This window comes from Rattus norvegicus, chromosome X, assembly GCF_021556685.1.
Source record: "Rattus norvegicus strain SHRSP/BbbUtx chromosome X, alternate assembly SHRSP_T2T, whole genome shotgun sequence".
Classification (NCBI taxonomy): domain Eukaryota; kingdom Metazoa; phylum Chordata; class Mammalia; order Rodentia; family Muridae; genus Rattus; species Rattus norvegicus.
In genome coordinates, this window is record NC_141554.1 from 76,193,765 (window position 1) to 76,199,033 (window position 5,269).

General features: G+C 44.5%; 1 pseudogene; it reads right to left on the reverse strand.

The window, feature by feature from the left end:
* Positions 1 to 462: 462 nt before the first annotated feature.
* Dmap1-ps5 (DNA methyltransferase 1-associated protein 1, pseudogene 5) lies at positions 463 to 2,002 on the reverse strand (annotated as a pseudogene).
* Between the last annotated feature and the right edge of the window lie 3,267 nt (positions 2,003 to 5,269).

Consider the following 5,269-nt stretch of genomic DNA (forward strand, 5'->3'; position numbering starts at 1 on the left):
GTGCCAGAAAAAATGATATACATATGAGAAAGAATGAAAGTGGGCCAATCCTATACATACCCATTCTAGCACTGGAATGGTCTACAGACACCATATTTAATTTATGGTAAGAATATGGAAGTTAGTACATGGACATGAAATGTAAATATATTGGATTGGCTAATATGGGTCCTAACAAAGAAAAACTGTTCAGTTCCTCTAGTATGTGCAATAAAAAGCACTTTGTCATAGTAAGGAATGGCATCACATATTACTGATTCTTCCCTTATCCATAGCATACTTGACAACATCTAGGCAATATTGGAATGGAAAAAATTATCTGACTACTTGCACTTATTACTGGTGAATCCTTCAGTGAAATAAGCACATTCACACATAGGTAAGTATGTACACATATGAAAAACCACATTTTATCACTTCTGTGTACGTTCAGAGCTGAGGGAGAATTATTTTTTTTCCAACTTAACAGCTCCATTTACACCATACCACCAACTCTAATGGCCCCTTATGGTTTCTTGGCTTTCTTCACAGAAGATGAGCTGGAGGCTGATTCCCGTGGTTTCCGCGAATTGGGTGTGAGCGGTGCACCCACGACATCAATAATGGTGTCCTTGCTAGGGGTCAAGACCAAGTCCAGATTCAGACACTGTTGGCTCAGCAGACGCTGGGGTTGGTCCCACTGCTGGTGTGGCAGGGCCCCCCAGCACTCCTGCCCGAGCCAGGGCCTCATGCCGGTGCTGTAGCATCTGTAGCTCATATTCACAGTTGGCACAGGCCCGCTTGAGCTCGTAGAGTAACACCAGGTCACTCCGCAACTCATTGAACATATGCACCAGCTCCTCTGTGGGGGTAGGGCTCAGCTCCACACCAAGTTCCAGCAGCATCTGTTCCAGCGCCTTGATCTTCTTCTGACCCACAGAGCTGGGCAGCTTCATCCGCTGGCTCCATAATGTCACACCTGCTGACTTAAAATCTGGAAACTTGATGTCTGCAGTCTCAGGAACAGCCGGCTCCTCAGCCTCCTTCTTCTGGGGTAGCTTCTTCTTGGGAGCCTTGCGTTCTGTGCGCCGCTGCTCTGCGGTGGTGTCTGCTGCAGTAATCAGCTTCTGCAGGTCTTGGCTGCGCTTCTCCAGCTCGTTTTTCCGGGCCTCAATCTTACGAAGCTCCTGGAGCAGGTACTCCTCCTCTGCCACCTGCTCTGGGGTTCGGTTGTAAAGTCGCTCCAGCTGTTCCTTCCGCCGTCTCTCATGCCCGGCATCAAATACTGGTATTTTGAGATCTGTACCTGGCACAGCCCTCACGTTGGCAAGCTTGGCACAAATGTGGTAGTACCTCTCTTTCAGGTCCTCCACAGAACGCTTCTTGTACTGCTGGTGGTCATACCGATCGTGAATAACTACGAAGCGCAGATCAAATCGGCGGCTGAGGTCAAAGAGATGGTCAGCCTCTGCCTTAGTCCATGCACCATCATGAAGGTAGAGCTGGTCCTCCTGCTTTGAGTACACTGGCACCTGCACTGTCTTATTGAACCTGGCGAAGGGGTAGTCCTTGCCCTCCTCCGCTGCTCGGCGCCAGTGGAAAAACATAGCACCATCCTTTCGAGCTGGGTTGGTAAATGGCATCCACTTCCAAGGTCGAACCTTCTTGGACCCCAACTTAGCCTTCACTGTCCGGTACCCCTGACCGGTGTCACTGGGAAGTAGTGGGGGTGCGTCCCTTTTGTCAGAGTAAAGCAAAGCATAGACCTCCCAATGCATGCTCTCCGGCCTCTTGAAGGTCAGTGTCTCTGAGGGCTTCTTGGACTTTTTCTTGTCCGGGTTGATAATATCCTTTTTGCTGATGGTCCCAGAAGGGGCACCTCCCTCTGGACCCCCGAGTTCTAGAATGTCTCATACATCTGCGCCCGTAGCCATCACGCCTGAGGGATGAGGTAGCACCCCGAGGTCAAGGGTCAGTACCTGAGTACTCCAACTGTAGCCCACTCCTCAGATTATCTCTTTCTGAAGACCCACGGTTGAGGGAGAATTATTAAATGTCAATGGGCTCATTGATATTGGCTTCTTCTGAGAATCTATGAGCTTCTCACTCTGGATCACCCAGGCTTGTATGTGTGTGTGGATGACAAAGAAAGAATGTGATAGTATGAAAGCATGTTAAGTTTGAAATATGAAATTTAGTGAAAGCAAATAGTTACTTGTCCTGGTTAATTTCAGCTATCAGTTGACACAACCTGAGTCACTGAAGTCGAAGGTGAGGGATTGATCAGATCAGATTGGCCTGTGGCCATGTTGGTGAGCGATTGCCTTGATTGATGTGGGGAGGCTCATCTCACAGTGGGTGGCACTATCCCTAGACAAGTGGTCCTGGGATGTACAAAAAGTCTACCTGAATATGAGTCAAGGACTAAGCCAGAGTGCCAGAATGTGAACGGTGTTCCTTCATACTTGCTGCTGCATTTTTTGCTTGAGTTGCTGTCCTGACATCCTTTGTTGATAGACTTGTACCTGTGAACTTAAACTTCCTTTCTGTAGGTTGCTTTTGTGTGAGTGGTTTATCCCAGCAACAGAATGAAACTAGAACAGAAGTTGTTACTGGGAGTGTAGTGTTGCTATAATGGACATGGCCATGTTGTTTAATGGGGAAGACTGTGGAAAGTTTCAGAACTTTGAACTAGAAAAGTTAGTAAGTAGAGAATCTGCATTTCTCTTAACACTCTTATTGGGCAAGCCTGGTTTGAAACCTTCAAAAGGAAGCAAAGACTCTTTCTGGGCCATTTGAGTCAGAATTAGCCGTAGTTAATAAGAGGTTGCAATCATTAAGATGAAATCTGAGCAATATTTTTCTCAGGGTCAGCATTAGGGAGACAAGGGTATATAACAAGCCAACAGAAAGAACTTGGCAAATAAAGTCTTCCATATGGTATTGGTTTTGAAGGCATGAAGAAGGCACAGAGTGTAGCAGAGGCTTGGCACTTTGTGGCAGAGTTGGAATCCCTGTAGAGACACCCTGAGTGCCACTGGTGAAGTGAAGCATCAGTAAAGAAAGTCCAGTATATTGGAGATGCTAGGAGCATGGATTGCTCACCAGGACAGTGGGAAGCAACCTGAACTTATGTTTGAGACAAGTTAAATGTGCTGCAGATGGCAGAGCACGAGTAATTTGGAGCCCATATGACCATGAGTGATTTCCAGATATGAGATATTGAAGTAAAGGATTTGATTGACACTACTGAATTTTGGGAGTTGCCTTGATCTCATTGTAACTGCACATTGTTTTTTTTTCCCATCTTGAAATAATAAATTCTGTAGCATATTGTTTTTATTTCACAGTATTCCACACTTAAGACACTGGATATTTAAATAGACTTTGGACTTTTAAAGTATTAAAATTTTTAGATTGTGGAACATAAAATTTAGGCTGTTGGGGACTAGAGAGATGGCTTAGGTGTTAAGAACACTTGTTCTTGCAGAGGACCTGGGATCACTTCCCAACACCCACATAGTAGTTCACAACCATCACACTCATGTATGCATGAGGCACACAGACATACATACAAGTCAAAAGCTTTAGCATAAAATTCAAATCTAAAAGTTGGATGGTGTCTTATATTTTAATCTTAAATGTGAGATCTTGGAGACAAGAATTAATAGGTTGTGGCTTTAAGTGTTGTGTTTCTATGTCAGGCTGACAAGTGATAAGGAGTCCTAAGGTAGCTTCAGCTGTCAGCTGAAACAGCCTACAGGCTTCTGATGGGGTCTCAGCTGTAGAGTTGAGTGGATCAGATTTGGCTCTGGCTATGACCATGAGGAATTGTCTTGACCAATGACTGCTGTGAGAGGGGCCAACCCACAGTTGGCAACACCATCCCTAGGCAAGTAGGGCTGGATTGTGTAAGAAACCTAACTAATCGTGATCCAGAGTACAATTCAAAAGGTGAGCCAGTTCTTCAGTTCTTGATTGAGTTCCTGCCCTGAATTCCTTCGGTTATGAACTGTTTTCAAAGCACAGTACAAGAACAAAATCACACAAGGAGAATTCTGAGTTCTTATGAGAAAACTCCAAGAAAACAAGAAAAGTGACCTCAGTTTCTTTAAAAAAAAATTATCGGAATGTGTTTTTGTGCCCCACAGATTATGTAATAACCACATATTATCTAGTCTTCTAAATGCATCTACAGTAGGATTAACATGGATGTGCTCTGCAGATGTTACAAGCAGTACCCCTTTTATGTACCATTTCTTCTGTATATGTACATACCTGCTGTACACCTGAGCTCCCATTCTGTCTTAGGGCCAAGGCACAATCATATTTCATTTATCAAAAGAATATTTGATGGGTACTTAAGATATCTTAGTTATATCAAAGCTGAACTAATGTAAAAACCTCCCTCATTGTCCATTTCTTTTTTTTCTTTTTTTCGGAGCTGGGGACCGAACCCAGGGCCTTGTGCTTGCTAGGCAAGTGCTCTACCACTGAGCTAAATCCCCAACCCCTCATTGTCCATTTCTAAGACACGCCACTTAAATTTTTATTTCCTCTAGGTTGCTTCCTCAACTTCTCTACTTAAACTTAGCAAAAAGTCAAGAAATGATCATCAATCTGTCTTTACACTACCTATGATCACTTCAGTGGGCACAAGAGAAGACTTTAGACTTCAGAGTGGGAAAAAAAAACATGTAAACATTCCCCAACCTCTGCAAAACCGTTTAAGGCACCTGCTTACAACCAGAACTCTTTTTCTCACCAACCACAGACCACATGTATCCTTACACAGAAAGCATGAGTTCATAAAACATGTGGGACGGAGCAGTGATGCTTCACCCATTCCTTTTGCCTAGCATGTATGTGCCCCCACTCTACTCAGTGGCATACTCGGAAGACATGGTTCCATGCCTACACTGTCAGAGACCAAAAGTTAGGCTAACCTCATCTTCATATTCCTAAAAGAGCAAAGCTACAGAAGACTGCGATCCTTTTTTTTTTTCTTTTGGTTCTTTTTTTTTTTTTCAGAGCTGGGGATCGAACCCAGGGCCTTGCGCTTCCTAGGCAAGCGCTCTACCACTGAGCTAAATCCCCAACCCCGAAGACTGCGATCCTTTATGTGGAATGCCCATGTCCCTCCTCACACATTCCTATTGTACTTCATGGTCCATCTCACGTTTATCTGTGCACACACAGAGAAATGGGCAGGCACACAAAAACCCAAGCATGCGGAGTCAGTGTGGTATGACAGTATATGAGCAAGCAGACTATGGAGGAAATAGGTTAC